Source organism: Phyllobates terribilis, unplaced genomic scaffold (genome assembly GCF_046119375.1).
Source record: "Phyllobates terribilis strain yellow unplaced genomic scaffold, ASM4611937v1 Scaffold_4__5_contigs__length_816908805, whole genome shotgun sequence".
Classification (NCBI taxonomy): Eukaryota; Metazoa; Chordata; class Amphibia; order Anura; family Dendrobatidae; genus Phyllobates; species Phyllobates terribilis.
In genome coordinates, this window is record NW_027362764.1 from 409,351,493 (window position 1) to 409,371,925 (window position 20,433).

The window sequence follows — 20,433 nt, forward strand, 5'->3', positions numbered from 1 at the left end:
TCTGTTGGAGCAAAAACAACACTTCTCCCAAGCAGTTACCGACAATATTTGTGCCAAGTTCCATATACAAGTCTGTATCATCAGGATTAGTCTCTACTACAATTAGTCCTTAGTCCTTCAGTTCCACTCTTCCCACCTTTACTGCCACATCCTTAACCCCTACTAGGTTAAGGGGAAGGCCATTGGAGGCATACATGGAAAGGTGTGGAGCTGGCGGGCGAAGTTCGTCTATGGACCAGAACCTTTTGTAGAGGACATCTGGCATGATGGTTACCTGAGATCCAGTGTCCAGCAGGGCAGGTGTCGCGATGCCGTCCAGCACAATGGACAGGAAAGGTCTTCCTCCCACGAACCGATGGTACTAGTTTGATGGGCCTGCTTGATTTACTCCTGGGTGTCGGCCCTCGGCCCCAGGGTTTGCTCGTTTAAAGGACAGTTCCGCACTGTGTGGCCTGCCTTCTGGCAGCGGTAGCAGATGAATTCTCCTGGAGAGTGACGTTGATCTTTGGTCCTCCCACGGGGTGGCGTTGTCCTCCTCCGGGGCGGCGTTGTCCTCCTATGGGGTGGCGTTGTCCTCCTTCTTCTTCTCATCCCGGGGACATCCTCAGGGCTGTCGGCGAGTAGGATCCTTCCTTCCGGCTCGGGCTCCTCCTGTAGCTGCAGAGTGCTCAGGACAGTGGCCAGGGTTTTACTTAACTGGCGCACTTCAGAGCTTAGGCTGTCCAGCTCACTAGGAGGCACTGTTTGCATCTTTGTTTTAGCCGTTAATGAAGGAGCAGTGGGTGCTGCAGGCACTGGGGTGGCCCCACCCTGGTAACGCTGGATAGCAGTATCTGATGTTTCCAGGGGTTGCAGACCCTTTATAGCCGTGTCCTTAAGGGTGTCAAAGGTGGCATCTGGATGATCTAGGGCCCACCACCGTACAGTTCTGCTCTCTTCCTGGGACCTCAACTCCCGGATGAACTGTTCCGTCAGCATTTTATTTTCATTCTGCATGCTGGCTGGACTACCCTGTTTCAGGGCCCGCAGGGCTTCCTGTAAGCGCCAGGCGTAGTCCCGGACACTGTCCTCAGGTTTCTGGACACAGTGGTAGAACCTCATCCGGAGATATGTCTCAGTGCGGTTTTCAAACACAGTTTGCAGTCTCTTAAAGATGATGGATATCGATTCCTGGTCTGCGGCTGGCCAGGTATCAACTTCCCGCTCTGGACACCAGTCAATTGTCCCAACACATCAGCAGCTCTCTGTTTGCCAGTCAAAGAATACATATCTAGCACACCACATATTTTTCTCTTGAATCCGGACAGGGTGTCCGGTTTGCCGTTATACTGGGGGAGCCACTTCGCTCCAGGGATATACGGCAGGGCCATAGGTAATAACGGGGTCACGACCCCTGCTGGTGGAGCGGCCGCTCCGGCCTGTGCAGTGCTGGGCGCAAGTTGGGCATCAGGAGCGTTAACCGATGCACCGGCAGCTTGCTGGTCGTTGGCCATGGTTGCGTCCCCCCAATGACCCGGAGCCTACCTTCTTCACTTTCTTTACCAGGTAGACCGCAGTTCCGCGGGCGACGGTCTTCTTCCAGGACTTTGCATCGCTCGCGTCTGACGTCAGAGCATCCTCTCAGCTCCTTCCAGGACCTGACGCTTCCTGGTTCGACATCAGGGGCGGGTCGTGACTTAGGCTTTGCGCGCTTTAGCAATTACTCCTCCTAGGTTCCCGCGGTTACACCCCTCTTTTTTCCACGCTGCAGCGCGACAATGGCGACGATCACAGTTCAGTTCAATAAAGGCGCACAGTACCCGATGGCAACGGGCATGAAATCCTGTTCGTGACGCCAAGGCTGACACGCCCCCTGGTGCAGCCGGGCCTCTGGTCGCCGGGGGATATCATGGTGGCAGGCCCGGTCCGTGACCCAGGGCGGTCAGTAAAAAGGGGGAGATCTATAGAGGATTTGGAAAGTTCGTGACGCCACCTGTGGAATGCGGCTAAGGGGTGCCGCCGCTGCGGAGCAGTCTTCTGAGGCAGATGGTAGGGCAGCTTGTGATGGAATGGCTCCCACAGGTGGAGCGGGCCTCCGGGCAGTGTGGGGTGTAATGGATGGTGGTGCAGGGGAGAGACGGCAGGAGTGTCCCGGAGGAAAGACGGACACTCACACGGGGGTAAGCTTCAGCACCTTTACTGGTGATGCTGCAGGCACGGTCCAGGGTACTCCAGGTGAAGGGCGCACTTTTGGACTCTCCCCAGTGAGTGGGTATAGGGCCTCCTGATCCGTTGCTTTCTTCTCTAAGCTTCTGAGCTGCCTGGAGCTAGGCCTAGCTTGGTTACTGTCTCTCTTGTCACCTGCTGACCTGATGGTAGGGCCTTCTCTTTGGAGATCACTTTCCATGGACGCTGGGACCTACGTGACTCCTAGCCCTGGTACTGTAGCCAGTGTTTGGTTAACCTGGGATCTGTAGTCCTCCAGGTGTTCCGGTGGTTCCTATTGAGTATAAATGTCCCTGTAGGCGCAGACCCGGTGTCCGGTATATATATATCGGGCTGAGCCTGGTATGCTCCTCTGCCCCCTGACTACTTTTACCATCTCCTCTCGCCCACTTAAGGCCCTCACTAGGCCTTCACACATGCTGTAGGCCTTGGCTCGCCTAAGCATCGCAGCCAGCTCACTGCCTCTTCACTGCTCTCTGAGCGTCAGCACACTCTCAGCTCAACTCTGAGCTCTGTCCCTCTCTGTGTCTGGGAGACTAACTGAAACTAAAACTCAGCTGCCTAGCTCCACCCTCCCTATATATGTCCCTAACGGGCTCCCTCTGGTGGTCTGCGGTGGTAGGGTGGAGGTGTGTGAATGTGTGAGGTCTCTTGTGGAGAAGTCCATCCATGCAACCTTCTGGGTCCTGTGGCACCAATGCACAGCAGGGCGCCACATGTGAATGCATGTGTGCGATATACAGCCAGTGTGTGAGGGCTCTGTGTGATATACAAGCAGTGTGTGAGTGCTGTGTGCGGTATACGGCCAGTGTGTGAATGCTATGTGGAGCAAATGGCTTGTGTGTTAGTGCTGTGTACGGTATATGGCCAGTGTGTGAGTTCTGTGTGCATCAAATTGCCTGTGTGTTTGTGCTGTGTACAATATATGGCCAGTGTGTTAGTGCTGTGTGCAGTATATGGCCAGTGTGTGAGTCCTGTGTGCAGTACATGGCCAGTGTATGAGTGTTGTGTGCAGAAAATGGCCAGTGTGTGAGTGCTGTGTACAGTATATGGCCAGTGTGTGAGTGCTGTGTGCAGTATATGGCCAGTTTGTGAGTCCTGTGTGCAGTATATGGCCTGTGTGTGAGTCCTGTGAGCAGTATATGGCCAGTGTGTGAGTCCTTTGTGCAGTATATAGCCAGTGTGTGAGTTCTGTATGCAGTATATGGCCAGTGTGTGAGTCCTGTGTGCATTATATGGCCAGTGTTTGAGTCCTGTGTGCATTATATGGCCAGTATGTGAATGCTGTGTGCAGTATACGGCCAGTGTGTGAGTGCTGTGTGCAGAAAATTGCCTGTGTGTGAGTGCTGTGTGCAGTATACGGCCTGTGTGAGTGTGTGATATGTGCAGTATGCAACTAGTGTGTGAGTGCGGTATACGGCCAGTGTGTGTGTTGTGTGCGGAATACAGCCAGTGTGCGAGTGCTGTGTACAGTATATGGCCAGTGTGTTAGTGCTGTGTGCAGTATATGGCCAGTGTGTATGCTGTGTGCAGTAAATGGCCAGTGTGTGAGTGGGATGTGCGGTATATGGCCAGTGTGTGAGTGGGATGTACGGTATATGGTCAGTGTGTGAGAGCTGTGTGCATTATACGAGCAGTGTGTAAGGGCTGTGTGCAGTATATGGCCAGTGTGTGAGTGGGATGTGCGGTATATGGCCAGTGTGTGAGGGCTGTGTGCAGTATACGGCCAGTGTGTGAGTGGTATGTTAGCAGAGTGGGGTTTGTGGGGAGTGGCGTAGCCCACCCAGCAGGTTCATCATATTATACGCCACTAAGGTGGAGTAAATGACATCATAAAACTACACCAGCCCCGTACTAAAGTAACATTTCTGGTGGAACAGTATAGCAGTTTCAAGATACGTCTTAATTACTAGATGCATATGCTTCTTCTGGGGTTACTCCGCTACCTTTACTGTTAGGTAATCAGTGAGGTCCTGACACCTGGCACCCCGATCAGCTGTTCTCAGTGGCGGTGGTGGCCGGATGTTGGCAGTTGTGGAGCAGAGCAGCACTGCTCCATCAACTCTGTAGTGACTGCTGCCAGGTATTCCATTTAGAATGAAAATGAGTGAATCTGCAGTACTCAGTCATGGCGGCTGCACAGTGGATGGAGCTGTGCTACTCTACTCCGCAACTGCTAACATCACTGACACTGAGAACAACTGATCAGTGGGGGTGCCAGGTGTCAGAAGCCCACCGATCTGATATCATTAGGTTAGATCATCAATGTAAAAGTTGTGGAGCAACCCTTTAATGAATTAGATGCATTGTACTCCAGTGCTTTCTTAATTAAAGGGATTTTCCACTACTCTGGCAGCTCTTTCTCAATTGCTATCTTCCCCCATGTAAAATACAAACTGCCTACACTCCCCTCGGGTGCCTTTGTCATTCCAGCGATGATGGCACCTGCTCTCCTGGGGCTCACATGATTTTCTTATGCCATGTGAGCCCTGCAGCCAATCAGCGGCTTCACTCTTACTTCCTTTGGAAAAAACTGACACCTGGAAGAAGTGAGAGCTGTCGACTCTCTGACTTCCTCTCATATCCAAAGGAAGTGAGAGTGAAGCAGCCGCTGATTGGCTGCAGGGCTCACTTGGCATAAGTGTGGCACCCTGCTACCACAGGTACCACAGGAGCCAAAAGGGTGCATGGACGGACTTCTCCACCAGAGGCCCCCATTACATAACAGACACCTCCACCCTTCCACCTCACACCACCAGAGGGAGCCCTGTTAAGGATATATAAACTGGAGGGTGGAGTTAGGTAGTCAGTGTGTGTGCTGGACTGAGATCAGTGAAGAAGCAGCATGTGAGCTGCTGTGCTGAGGGCCAGCCAGGGCCTAAAGCACATGCTGAAGCCTCAGGGCCTAGAGCGTGGCCGGAGGCAAGGAGAAGAGTGAGAAGAGTTATGGGGGCAGAGGAGCATCTTAGGCTCACCCCAGAACACAAGCCGGACACCGGGTCCGCGCCTACAGGGTCCTCTACACCCAGTAGGGACAACCGGCATACCAGGACGATTCTAAACCCCTGGTCAACCTGAAGCTACAATTATCTAAAGAACTAGCGACTCGCCCCCAGGGCCGTGGGGTACTCGGCAGCCGGGCCTATGGATGCCGGTATGGGGAATATCACGGTGGCTGGCCCGGTCCGTGGCCCAGGTCGGTCACCCAAAAAGGGGGATATTTATAGGGGATTTGGAAAGTTTGTGACGCTACCTGTGGATTGGGGCTAAAGGGTGCCGCCGCTGCGGAGCAGTTCTCTGGAGCTGGTGTTACGGCAGCAGGGATGGTGTGGCTCTCCACAGGTAGAGCTAGCTCCAGGGCAGTGTAGGGGTAGATGGTGGATGCTGGGGAGAGACAGCGGGACAGTCCCGGAGGAAAGACGGACACTCACATGGGGGTAAGCTTCAGTACCTTTACTGGTGATGATGCAGGCATGATCCAGGGTACTCCAGGTGAAGGGCGCACTTTTGGATTCTCCACAGTGAGCGGGTATAGGGCCTCCTGATCCGTGCCTTTACTCGCTAAGCTTCTGGCCTGCCTGGAGCTAGGCCTAGCTTGGATACCGACTCTCTCTCCCTTGCACCTGCTGACCTGGTGGTAGGGCCTTCTCTTGGAGATCACTCTCCCTGGACGCTGGGGCCTCCGTGACTCCTAGCCCTGGTACTGTAGTCAGCGTTTGGTAAACCTGGGACCTGTAGTCCTCCAGGGGTTCCGGTGGTCCCTACTGGGTATAAAGGGATCCCGTAGGCGCGGACCTGGTGTCCGGTATATATCTCGGGGTGAGCCTGGTATGCTCCTCTGCTCCCTCGCTACTTCTTCCTTCTCCTCTCGCCTTCGGCCACACTCAGGGCCCTCAATAGGCCTCCACTCATGCTGCAGGCCTTGGCTCGCCTAAGCACAGCAGCCAGCGTGCTGCCTCTTCGCTGTTCTCTGAGCGTCAGCACGCTCTCTGCTCAACTCTCAGCTCTGTCCCTCTCGGTGTCTAAGTAGGAACTCCCTGCCTAACTCCACCCTTCAGTGTCTATATGTCCCTGACGGGCTCCCTCTGCTGGTCTGAGGTGGTTGGGTGGTGGTGTGTGAATGTGTGAGGGCCTCTTGTGGAGAAGTCCATCTGTGGCACCCCAGGGGTCTGGTTACCACAGTAATAGAAATATTATGTCTGAGAAAAAGTGGGAGGTTTCCTGGTCAGGAGCCCTTAAACATGCAACACCTCCTGCCCAGTCCTGGGAGGGGAGGAACCTGCCCTATATAAACTGGATCTGGGGCGGGGTTAGTGAGTCAGAGCCTGGAGTTAGTTCCAGACACAGGGAAAGTAACAACAAGGAGCTCTGTAGGAGCAGGAGCTGAAGACCAGGGGCTGGAGCTAAGTAGAGCTTGCCCTGGCAGAAGAATCTAAGAACCGGACACCGGAGTCTGAGGCTGCAAGGATCTTTAAGTCCAGCAGCAGAAACCAGCCGGCAGGGGATTCCAGGTCCTCTGACCATAGAACCCCGGAGGCTCAGTCACGAGCAAGGGACCAGCACCGCCATCGAGGAGCGGAGGATATCAGAAGGCCCCAAGTCACCAGCCATACGGGTGAGCACCACACGGTACACTCAGGGACGTGGGCTACTTCCGCTCGCTTACAGCAAGGTAGCCAGGAAGAGTGCAGATAGACGGAGAGGCCTACAACTCCACCTGGCCAGGGGAACTCCAGTTTGCTCACAGACTGACCAGGCCTCTTATGCTAGACAGTACTCCCGGGAGGGTCTGCCTTATCATCATCAGTAAAGACCCTGAACAGCACTGCAAAGCCTCTGAGTCGTTCCTGCTGCGCTCGTGCACCATCACTCCCATCATCCACACTCACTACCCTGAGGCTATACTCCTCCCGTGGGGAATTATACTACACTCTGCTGCCCTCACAACATCAGCCTCAGAGGTCTGCTCAGCAGCGGCGGTTTTTATTGACCGCAATCCACGGGTGGCGTAGTCGGACATTAAACCATAAAAACCCTATAAAAGACTGCCATTGGTTTGACCACCCTGAGCCACGGGACCGGGTCGCCGCCACGGAGACTACAACCCCCAGAGACCCGGCTCCGGGTAACCCACACACGTGCACACACGGCCCAGGGGGCGCGTCACATCCATGCACCCTTCTGGGTTCTGTGGCAACAGTGCGCAGCAGGGCACCACACTAGGAACCATGAAGGCCCCAGCGTCCAGGGATAGTGTTTGCCAGAAGAAAGTTTTTACCACCAAGCATATAGGTTAGGAGAGTGGAAGAGTACAGAAGCTAGGCCTAGTTTCAGGCTGGTCAGAAGCTTCAGAGTGAGAGGAAAAAACGGATCAGGAGGCCTTATACTCACTCACTAGGGAGAGTCCTGAAGTGCACCCTCCTAATAGGTACCCTGGACCATACCTGCCGTTACACTAGTAAAGGTACTGAAGCGAATCCCCTGTGTGCGTGTCTGTCATTCCCCCTGACCCGACCGGGCCATCTCTCACCTGCATCCCTTCCATCAACCCTGCCCGGGGGGGGGCCCACTCCGCCTGTGGGAAACAGAAACATCCCAGCTGCCATCCCATCACCCCCGGAGGTCTGCAGCAGCGCTGGTACCCATTACCGTGAACCACAGGTGGCGTCATGAGACAAACTGTTAACAAACCCCCTTTTAAAGAGTGACCCCAGAGTACGGGCACGGGAGCCGACTGCCATGACATCCCAAGGAGGTAAAGGCCCTGGTACTGAGTTTCCCCCATATCCCCCTGAATGAGTCATAAGAAAATCATGTGAGCCCCAAGAGAGCAGGTGCCATCATTGCTGGAACGATGCCGGCACCCGGTGGGAGTATAGGCTGTTTTTATTTTTTAAAGGGAAATATAGCAGGTGAGAAGGGGACAGCCCCCTTTAAACTGCCATACAAAATGTACTTCATAATGAATAGGAGCTAATGTGTGAAGAAAGCTTCAAAATTTTTTCTTAGGGTATAGAATACACGCAGGTGTCCTCGGCAAACTGAGTAGTAAAAACAGTAGAGTCGGGGACACCAAAAGCAATTTTGCAAAGGGTACCATTTAGCCTAAGGCTGGCCCTGGCATTATATAAAGTTATGGTGGCAGGGTCCCTTTAATGTATATTTAAAAAATGTACACCCTTTTACATATGCATAGAGATTAATCTATAAATGCTTTCAATACTAAGAGAATACAATGTCCTGTTGATTTCTTTTTGTAGGACAACTCTTCACGTACAGCAAATTTTATAATTAACGTGGCTGCCAAAACAAACTATCTCAGCATAACTAAATCTAAAACATCGTCAAATTGCTTTGCTTCATGGGTTCTGTAATGCATTGTAATACGGCCCAGTCTTTCCAAAATTATTTTATTTCATTACACCATAGTATATTGAATGCAGGAAGCAATGATTCAGTCTGAGGCAATAGTGTGACCAGGGAAATTAAATAACAAGCTCATCTAATGACTTTCAAGACTGAACTGCAATATATTACTGTAAAATGATCATCAGCGTCTGAATGATCTGTGTTGAACAACATGACATTGTTTACATTTCATCACAGCTTGCTAATCATTTCGTTTGAATTTTCTGCCATTAATATAGGCAGCGTTAGACTGTTTCCACTTTATTGATGAGCACTCACAAACAGGAGATAGAACTTGGATGCCTCTGCTATTTCCTCTAATTTTTTATTCATTTTGAGCTCACTGTGCTCCTGATTGTATTTTTCTATGGTAATTCACAGAATGAGCTTCCGTACAGAAAGATTCACGCAAATGTGCTAGAACAACATTTGGGAAAATATGTAGAAATGACAGGGACTAGCTGACCTTATTTTGGTTTTAAACCAAAAAAATAGGATGCCACATATCAGGGGACTTTATTCATGCACGAAAAATGCTTGGGCAGGCAACCAAACCAAGCTAGTGATGGCATATTATGCGCAAGGAATAAAACAAAGTAGGGCATGGAAAGTGTTCTTTATGCAGAGTCATATGAGTGGAACAGACTGAATGCAAATAAGAGTCCTCTGTCTCATAATAATCTATGTGTAATGGCGCACCATGTGTGGAAGGCTGCCAGCTCTTAATAAAGCTTCTACAGATAAGCTTTGTACAAGCCTTCACCCTTTAAAACCTATAGAGTGTGGGTGCTGTCCGGTGGAGCGATCTGGCAGAGAATAGGCATGATGCTGGGTCAGAAGCAGGAGGTCAAAGTTTGATACAGAATTATGAAACAGTCAGATAGTTAGAAATATGAGCCAAGGTCAGGAACTAATAACCAAAAATACAAGAAGCAAGGCTTAACAAAGCAACTAGAAATGAGCAAATAAGTTCGAGTGGAATTGAATTCTACTCAAGTTTTATAAAACGCTGCCTTGATCAAAATGCGGATTTTTTGTCATTTGCTTCAGCGTGTATCCAATAAAATGTTGGATGATGGCGTCCATTTTTCTGAGCTGTAAAAGACTATCAGAATGTTAAAAAAAAACCTCACCTCTCCAGCCCTTCGGCTTCATCTGTCCAGTCCTCAACGCATCTTAGGATCTAAAATCCTCAGGCCTCTCACTCTGTGTCGGGAAGTCTGGCTTTGATGAGGGCCCATGAGGGTTCTGCAGAAGTGTGCCATGTGATTTCACCACGAATGGCGGCGATCTGACGATGCGATGAGGACCGAATGGGTGACGGTGAGGAGCGGAGGGGCTGGAAAGGGGAGTATAAGGATTTCTTATTCTTTTTACACATTACGTGTATTATGTTCTGGGCTCTTGAGAGAACCCAGACCATAATTTGGGACATTAAATAAAAAAAAACTCTAATTCACTTGTTTGCACATTTTTTCCTGGAAAATTTGATTTGCTATATTTTCCCAAGAAATTCAATCTTTGGAGAAGTTATTCTTCGCAAATCAAATTACCTGGAAAAACCACGCGAACAGGCGATTTTGAATTTTGCCTGATCCACTTATCTCTAAAAGCAACAAATCATGGTCAGTAACAACTCATAACTGTCGGCTTGCAACAATCTGCTAGAGGGTAAGGGTTACAAAGTCATTGTTCACTGCACTGTGAGCGGTGGCTGTAATCACTCCCCAGCAGTTTGATTGACAGTTCACTCTGCATTGCATCTGTGCAAAGAGCCAGGGAATTATTTCATCAATCGCTCACAGTATAATAAGTGAAATAAATGATGACTGCAAATGCTCCGTGCACACCGCTAAGATTGAAAGTGAGTGGCTTCCTGGAGGATATAAGATAATTTCCATCCGGTAGCCGTGCTTTCAGTAAGGCAGCCAGGCAGCATTTTAAGGCTATTTACTTGAAGATTAACCCTATATCTGCAGATAAATAGCATTTTTGCACATGACAGATTCCATTTAATAAGAGTTATACAATCAGTTACATGTTCCCCAAAATGGTCACATTGAAAACTCATACTGCAACAAAACAAGCTCTTGTACACCTCGTTGGTGGAAGAAAAAAAATTATGTCTATTGAAAGGCCTAGATGAAAAAATGAGATTACTTGAAAATAGGTTTGAAGTCTACAATTAGTATGTTACATGTACATCTATTTTCAGAAAGGGGCTCATTCTTCTAGCTTTTTATTGGATTTCAATAAGTGATAGTGATATCCCTCTTTAGCAAATAAAGCTTATTTATCACTAAAGGAGAATTTATAACATTTTCTGCAGCAACTCCCCATTCATTATTTACTCCTGGGTATTAAAAATGTGTCCTGATGATGTGATAATCACCCGGATATAAGTGCATTTCTAGGGGAAGCTCAATGCACACAGGTACAGCTTCCAGTAAAGGCAACTAGAGATGTATAAATGCATATGGGTAAGTGCCCCCTAGTGGCTGTTTGAGGACAGGCTGTACTAAATTTAGCAGCTGCTGAGTCGTGAAAGTGATAATTGACCCCCTTAACCAGTGTTCAGTGTGGCGTCCTATGGGGAAAGAGTTTAAGCAAAACTAATGAGGTCAATGAAAAAGAAGAATCTTGACCTTTTGTTATTTCCAGAGTGAATAGAAGAAACTATCCCCTTCACCCCTAATTGTGTACATGAGAAAATCTAATTTTCTGTTTCTTTTTAGAATAAAACAATGTGCACATAATTATAATGGAGTATTTTTGAATGCTATCATCTTAAGGATTGCCTAAGGGTACAATTGGAAATGGCATTAGAAAGTTATTCCATTACCAAGCTGCTAGAAATCATTACTGTTTTAATGTGTAGTTTTAGCAACAAATGTGGGCACAGTTTTTGCAGTTCTGGTGTAGGCAGGGGAGGATTAAGAGTAGCCAGGGCCCCGAGCAGTTTAGAAGGCGTGCCCCCCGCCCCCCCCCCCCCCCCCGTACCTGATGTGTCATGTGACATGTTACATGATCCCCTTTGATAGGTCATGTGAGCAACACACAGGTGCTTTGGTGCACATGTGTTGATGGAAAAAAGCAGATAGCGCAAATTTTTCCCTTGTGTACAGCATTATACATACATAGCGTTATACAAAATAGAGCAGGAGTGGGAGGAGATCAATTTTCCAAAGGAGCCACATGAGAGATCGTGATTGTTGTGGGGGCCAAACAAATAGTCTGAAATTAATTCTGTACAATATTAATATTAACATATTAATTATAATTATTTGTTTTCATTAAAAAAATGGCAAATGGGGTTCAATGCCGATAAATGTAAGGTCATGCACATGGGAAAGAAAAACAGCAGTCACCCATACATATTAAATGGGAAACCTTTGGGGAAATCTGACATGGAGAAGGACCTGGGCGTCTTGGTTAATAGCAAATTAAATTGGAGTGCCCAGTGTCAGGCAGCAGCTACGAAGGCAAATAGAGTTATGGCATGCATCAGAAGAGGAATAGGGGCATATAATGAGAACATTGTTCTTCCTCTGTATAAAGCGCTGGTAAGGCCGCACTTAGAATATTGTGCACAGTTCTGGGCTCCGGTGCTCAGGAAAGACATATTGGAGCTAGAGAGGGTACAAAGGAGGGCGACTAAGGTAATAAAGGGAATGGAGGGACTAGAATACCCAGAGAGGTTGTCAAAATTAGGCCTATTTACGTTGGAAAAGAGAAGGCTTAGGGGAGACCTCATAAACATGTATAAATACATCAGGGGGCAGTACAGAGATCTCTCCCATGACCTGTTTATACCAAGGATGGTGACAAAGATGAGGGGGCACACTATGCGTCTGGAGGAAAGGAGGTTCCTGCACCAGCATAGAAGGGGATTCTTTACGGTCAGAGCCGTGAGACTCTGGAACTCTCTGGGAGAGGAAGTGGTGATGTCCAACTCACTTAATGAGTTCAAGAGAGGCCTGGACGCCTTTCTTGAGAACAATAAAATTACATCTTATGCTTAGTGATAGTTAATTAATCCAGGGATTTAATCTGACTGCCAGATTGGTGTCGGGAAGTGAATTTTTCCTCAATGATGTAAATTGGCTTATACCGCATGGTTTTTTGTTGCCTTCCCCTGGATCAACGCTGTGGAATAGCTGCAGTGCACAAGAAATAGGCTGAACTGGATGGACGCTTGTCTTTTTTCGGCCTTATAAACTATGTAACTATGTAACTATGTAATTGTATGACTTAATATAGAGCAGAATTAAGTATGCTGACATCCCCCTATATACAGTATGAGCCCCCCATAGCTGGTTATATACAGTATGAGCCCCCATAGCTGGTTATATACAATATGAGCCCCATATAGCTGGTTATATACAGTAGGAGCCCCCGATATAGCTGGTTATATACAGTATGAGCCCCCTATATAGCTAGTTATATACAGTATGAGCCCCCTATAGCTGGTTACATACAGTGTGAGCCACCCTATAGATGGTTATATAAAGTATGAGCCCCCATAGTTGGTTATATACAGTATGAGCCCCCATAGCTGGTTATATAGATATATATTAATAATAATTAAAAAAATAAACGCAACACATACTCACCTCGCTCCCGTAACCCCGACGCTGTGCTCCGGATGGTACCCGGGGCCATTCCTGCTCTGCCTGATGTGATGAGGCAGGGCGGGCCCAGCATCTGCATGCAATGGTGACAACATGTGGCTGCGGTGGCCGGCTAGGAGCAGCTGTGTGAAGTGAGTGGACACCTAACTTTTAAATAGACGCGCCTGGCCGCACGCACTGTGTATGCTGGGTCCGCTCTGCCTGACGTCATGTGGCAGGGCGGGCTCAGCAGCGGTGACAAAAAAACACATGGGATTGCGAATTATAATTGGGGGCAATTCATGGTCCCCCCAAGAGCCTTGGGCCCCTGGTGGTAGCCCAGATTGCCCTCATTATAATCCGCCTATGAGTGTAGGTCTAGGAATACTAGGCTATAACTATGAAAATAGTCTAAGGCTTTCTTCACACTTCAGTATAAAACATGTATGTGATAAATCAGTACCGGTGTCATCAGTGTGTCATCCATGTGTCCATTTTTACCATCAGTGTAGATCCACGTAAGGTCAAGCCAGCAACACTGCTCATATCAGGAGTTGTTCTACAGGAAGGGACAATTTTCCTATAGACCTATAGCGATAACCTCCGCACCGATCAATGAGAAACAAAGATGGATTTGCTGCAAATGTGGTTTATTTTGATCCGGCACCAATGAAACAACAGATATTTTTGACCAGCTTTTGGTCTTTTTTAGCAACACCTGTGTGGATAGTGGTCAGGTGCATGTACATGGAGCCAGATGTGGCAAAATATACAGTCACCAGGCCACTATCCACACAGATGTCCCTGATAAAGACCACAAGATGGTCGAAAATATCTGTTGTTTCATTGATGCCGCATCAAAATAAATTACATTTGCAGCAAATTCATCTTCGTTTCTCATTGTCGGTGCTGAGATTAGAACACTCACACAATGTTCTAAAAAAAAATTTCCATCTGACATTTCCTTTTCCAAATTTTGCAGTCAGAAATATTATTTTAAAATACTTCATAAATATAAATGTGTATTTAACACAAAATCATAGTAAAAATAATCTGGCCAAATTATATAAATATTCGTAATTTTTTGGATTTAGCAATTATTGGACACAACAGCGTACACTTTCCATGGTCCAACGCATTTGATTAGTTTTAAGAGACAGAAGCCTTGGCTCTGGACTGTGCCTGCAGGAGAAAATCCAAGCATAATTCAGTTTAAGACTCTTCAGCATATGTTTATTCCAATTCAAGATCGTATTTTTCCATGGGTTTCTGAAGACATGTCAGAGATGCAATTATGATCTAACAGATATATGTATTTTAAAGTGATTTATATGTTTTAAACGGAAGGACCTTGTATCAATGCATCTACAGTATATAATATTATTGTATATGATTTTGATTACAAATCTCCTATTGTTTTTATCTACAGCTCCTATGGAGACCTTTATGTTTCCATGGTAACAGACTACAATAAAACCCTCTGTAGCGTAATGATGAAGTGATGTTACTATTCCTTCCATCATACCCCTCTTTGCTGTATTCATCGCTCCATAGCTCCTCCTCCTCGGTGGGCTGGGCCGCATCTCTTGCTCAGTACCATTCCCTTCTTGCAGGGCTGGCATCAGCACCCGGCGCACCCAGGCAAGTGCTGGGGCCCTGGACAAATGGGGGACCCATTCGCTGCCGGAACACCAGGGGGCCCGGGCAGCTCCCCCATCAGCTGTGCAGGGTCACCTGTTTCTTCGGCGATGCTTGAGTCATCACTTAAACAAATATGGCCGCCCGCAGTGCACTGTGAAGCTGTATCTGCTAGTAATGACGCGGCCGGGCCGACACACAAACAAAATTAAGAGGACAGTGCCAACCCGGGCCGCATCATTACTAGCAGACACAGCCGCACAGTGTACTGCGCGCGGCCAAGTCTGTTTAAGTGACGGCTCAAGCAGCTTGCCCTCCACATGCCAGAGGAGCTGGATGGGAGACAAGCTGGGGGGGAGGTGAGTGAGGCTTGTTGCCAGCTTTCCCATGTTAAAAATATTTCTAATGTGTGTGTGTGTGTGTGTGTATGCGCATGTATGATGTGTATCTGTGTGTATGACTGTATATTCAGTTGAAACCAGAAATTTACAAGCACTATATAAAAAGACACATATGCATATTTTTCTCAATATCTGACATGAAATCAGAATAAACCTTTCCCGTTTTAGGTCAATTAGGATTACCATCATTTTTAATATTTGCCAAATGCCAGAATAATGAGAGAGAGAGAGAATGTTTTTAGGCATTTTTATTACTTACTGCAAAGTCAAAAGTTTACATAAATTTCATTAGTATTTGACACCATTGACCTTAAACTGAATGACTTGGGTCAAACGTTTGGGATATCCTTCCACAAGTTTCTCACAATAGTTGGTTGAAATTTGGGCCCATTCCTCCTGACTGAACTGGTGTAACTGATCCAGGTTTGTAGGTCGTCTTGCTCGCACCTGCCTTTTCAGCTTTGCCCATAAATTTTCAATAGGATTGAGATCAGGGCTTTGTGATGGCGCCTCCAAAACATTGACTTTGTTATCCTTAAGCCAATTTGTTACCATTTTGTCTGTATGCTTTGGGTCACTGTCCATTTGGAAGACCCATTTCTGCCAAAGCTTTAACTTCCCAGCTGATGTCTTGAGATGTTGCTTCAGTAGTGTCACTTAATCTTCTTTTCTCATGATGCCATCTATTTTTTTGAAGTGCACCAGTCCCTCCTGCAGCAAAAATACCCTAAACATGATGCTGCCACCCCCGTGTTTCACAGATGGGATGGTGTTCTTAGGCTTCCAAGCTTCTGCCTTTTTCTTCCAAATGTAACGATGGTCATTATGCCCAAAAAGTTCAATTTTAGTTTCATCAGACCACAGGATTTGTCTCCAAAAATTAAGGCATTTGCAAACATAAAAAAAAAAAAAAAACCACAAAAAAGGTATAATACAGGACCACAACAATCTACGGTAAAATTCATATATTTTATTAGTCAAAAAATTGATAAAAAACAATACACAAGACAAGAGACAAATTAAAAAACATACTAAAAACAGAACAGCTCGGGGGGGGGGAGGGGTATGTCCAAAAACTTGTAAAGAAAAAAAGGAAAGAATACAATTCAAAAACCTCTATATACAGGGTGGGCATAGGAATGGTTGGTGATATCAACTTCTTCTTTGTGGCACATTAGTATATGGGAGGGGGGGAACTTTTCCAGATGGGTTGTGACCATCAAACTCATGAAAGAATAAAGTTACGTTAAAACCAAGCACACCATTGTTTTTCTTATGAAATTCTCAATAAGTTTGATGTGTTACATGACCCTCTTCCCATTGAAAAAAATAAAGTTGGATCCAAAATGGCCGACTTCAAAATGGCTGCCATGGTCACCACCCATCTGGAAAAGTTTTACCCTCCCATGTACTAATGTGCCACAAACAGGAAGTTGATATCACCAATCATTCCCATTTTATTTAGGTGTATCCATTTAAATTGCCCACCCTGTATATATATATATATATATATATATATATATATATATATATATATATATATATATATATATATATATATGCGACTGCAGATACCTCCAATAAAAAATATATATGTATAAGAATAATGAAACTAAATAGATATAAATTGCCTGTGCAAATATATACTCATTGGATGTAAAGTGTACAATGCATATATAAGAAATTAATGCTCTGAGACAAATTCATAAGGAAACATAACCAGAGGAGGCATCAGAATACACATTGAAACTCAAAATGGATATGGTGTATGACAAGTTATACTATGGCAACAATGAGAGAACCAATAGAAAATAAGCATGGAGACATACCCCAGCCCCCTCACACCACTCCAACGCCATTTCGCTCCTTGCTTCGTCAGGGAGTGTGGTGTTAGAGGGAGTGGGGGCAATAAATAATCCATATTCAGCTGCCATTCATTATTAACAATTACGAGCACCCCTCTATTGGGCGCCGCCAGGCGCACATGCGCACCCGCGAACACTTGTAGGGCGGATGGTCCAATGTGTGCCACTGAAGGGCGTGTTGCCAAATGGCTGCTGTGAGCACTGCGCATGCGCCCGGCGGACGTCCAGGATGGATGGGGACGAGAGCGAGTCATGAATGGCAACACACCCTTCTGTTTTTAGTATGTTTTTTTAATTTGTCTGTTGTCTTGTGTATTGTTTTTTATAAATTTTTTGACTAATAAAATATATGAATTGTACCTTAGATTGTTGTGGTCCCGTATTATACCTTTTTGTGATTTTTGTTCTAAGATAGAGGTATTCTGGATATACTATAATTGATATTTGTGGTATTTCCTTGTTTTTATAGGATTTATTTGCAAACATTAATCTGGCTTTTTTATGTTTCTTTTGGAGTAATGGCTTCTTTCTGGTAGAGTAGCTTTTCAGCCCATTTTGATACAGTACTCGTTTCACTGTCGTTATTGACATAATCTTATTAGCTTCCGCCATCATCTTCACAAGGTCTTTTGCCTTTGTCCTTGGGTTGATATGCACATGTCAGACCAAAGCACGTTCATCTCTTGGACACAGAATCAGTCTCCTTCCTGAGCGGTATGATGGCTGGACATTCCCATCTTGTTTGTACTTGCGTATAATTGTTTGTACAGATGAACGAGGCACCTTCAGGTATCTTGAAATTGTACCCAAGGATGAGCCAGACTTGTGCAAGTCAACAATTCTCTTCCTGATATCTTGGATGATTTCTTTAGACTTTCCCGTGATGCTACACAAAGAAGCAGTGTGTTTCAGGTGTGCATTAAAATACAACTGACAAGTGTGTCTCTAATTAACTCAGATGTTGCCAAAAAATCTGTCAGAAGCTTCCAAATACATTACATCATCATATGGGCCGTCCAGAATTGTTTAAAGGCATAATGATCTTAGTGTATGTAAGCTTTTGACTTTGCAGTAAGAAATAAAAATGCCTTAAAACATTCTCTCTCTCATTATTATGCCAACTGGCAAATATTAAAAATTATGGTAATCCTAATTGACCTAAAACGGATATTGAGAAATATATGCATATTTGTCTTTTTATATAGTGTATGTAAACTTCTGGTTTCAATTGTATTTATGTATTTTTTTGTGAATTTGTGTTCAAATATGTATATGTATGTATCTGCGTATTGTATGTGTGCATGTCATCGCGTGTGCGCATGTCTGTGTGTGTGTGTGCAAGTCTGCATACTGTATGTGTGCATATGTGTGCACATTGTGTGTGCATGTCTACGTATTGTATGTGTGCATGTCTGCGTACTGTATGAGTGTGCGCATATCTGCATACTGTATGTGTGTGCATGTGTGTGCATGTATGCGTATTGTTTGTTTGTTCATGTCTGCATCCTGTGTGTGTATGTGTGCTTTTGGTATGTGTGTGCATGTCTGCATATTGTATGTGTGTGCATGTCTGTGTACTGTGATTGTGTGCATGTCTGCTTTCGGTATGTGTGTGCTTGTCTGCATATTGTATATGTGTGCATGTCTGCGTATTGTATGTGTTTGCATGTCTGTGTATTGTACGTGTGTGCATGTCTGTGTATTGTATGTGTGTGCATGTCTTCGTACTGTATGTGTGTGCATGTCTGTGACGCGCCCCCGGGGCAATGGGGTACTCGGCAGCCGGGCCTATGGATGCTGGGGGGGGATGTCACAGTGGCTGGCCCGGTCCGTGGCCCAGGGCGGTCAACCAAAAAGGGAATTGTAACTTGGATAGAAAATAAAAATAAAGTAAATAATTTGTGACGCCACCTGTGGTACCTGGTAAGGATTGCCAGGTCTGCTGCAGACCTCCGGGGGGTGATGGGATGGCAGCTGGGATGTTTCTGCTCCCCACAGGTGGAGCAGGCCCCCGGGGCAGTGTGTAGTTTGATGGTGGGTGGTGATGCTCGGGCTTGTAGTGCAGGCGGGATGGCGCAGCAGGAGTAATTGACAGAGACAGGGGATTCGCTTCAATACCTTTACTGGTGCGGATGTCAGGTACGGTCCAGGGTACTCAGTAGGATGGGTGCACTTCAGGACTTCTCCCCAGTGAGCGGGTATAAGGCCTCCTGGTCCGTGTCTGCCTCTCTGTATGTTCCTGGCCAGCCTGCAACTGGGCCTAGCTTCTGTGTCGTGCTGTTCCTTCACTTGTCGCTCGGTAGTAGGACCTTCTGCTGGCAACCACTCTCCCTGGACGCTGTGGCCTTGTGGTTCCTGGTCCTGTAATGGGTCTAGCTTCAGGTCAGCCAGGGACTTGTAGTCCTCCTGGGATGCCGGTGATCCCTACTGGGTATAAAGGGACCCTGTAGTCGCCGACCTGGTATCCGGTTTGTATATCGGGGTGAGCCTATGATGCTCCTCTGCCCCCTTAACTCCTCTCTCCTTTGCTCCTCTTTGCTGTCGGCCACACTCGGGGCCCTCAGAACTCAGCAGCAGACGAGCTGCGTCTTCGCTGCTCTCAGCGTCAGCACGCTCTCAGACTCTCTGGCTAAAAACTCTGAGCTGCCTGGCTCCACCCTCCATATATATATCCCTAACGGGCTCCCTCTGATGGTGTGAGGTGGAAGGGTGGAGGTGTTTGTATGTAATGAGGGCCTCTTGTGGAGAAGTCCGTCCATGCACCCTGGGTCCTGTGGTACATGTGCACAGCAGGGTGCCACATCCCCCCCTAGTACAATTCAGTACTCCTGGACTGAAGCATTTTGTAACAGGTTACAACAATAATTATAACAAGTATAATAATAACAATAAGTATCAGAACATTAATAAAGTTACAGTAAGTCCCGTAACCTGGTGTCCATTTCACCGATGAAAGGACATGAGAAACATGAGGGACCCGCCTGAAAACCCTCAACGTAGGCCCGGGGCGTGGCTACAAGGCATAAGTGATCCAAACGGGTTTTTGTTCTGTGGTCAAATTAAGGGGGCACTTTGATAAGTGCAACTATTTACATGACAGTTTTTGGCTGCTCACAGTCCTCAGCCTACAAGTCTTTGTACCCTGACGGGTAACTAAAGGCACATATTAATTCAAGTTTACATAATAAACAATATGCAATACCCTACTGGGTAACTATTTACTATTTAGGCACTTTGTGCTTATTCCCTAAACCTGGCAGGGATTTGTCCTTGTGTGCTGCGTGTGGACCTCCGTAGCACTGGGGT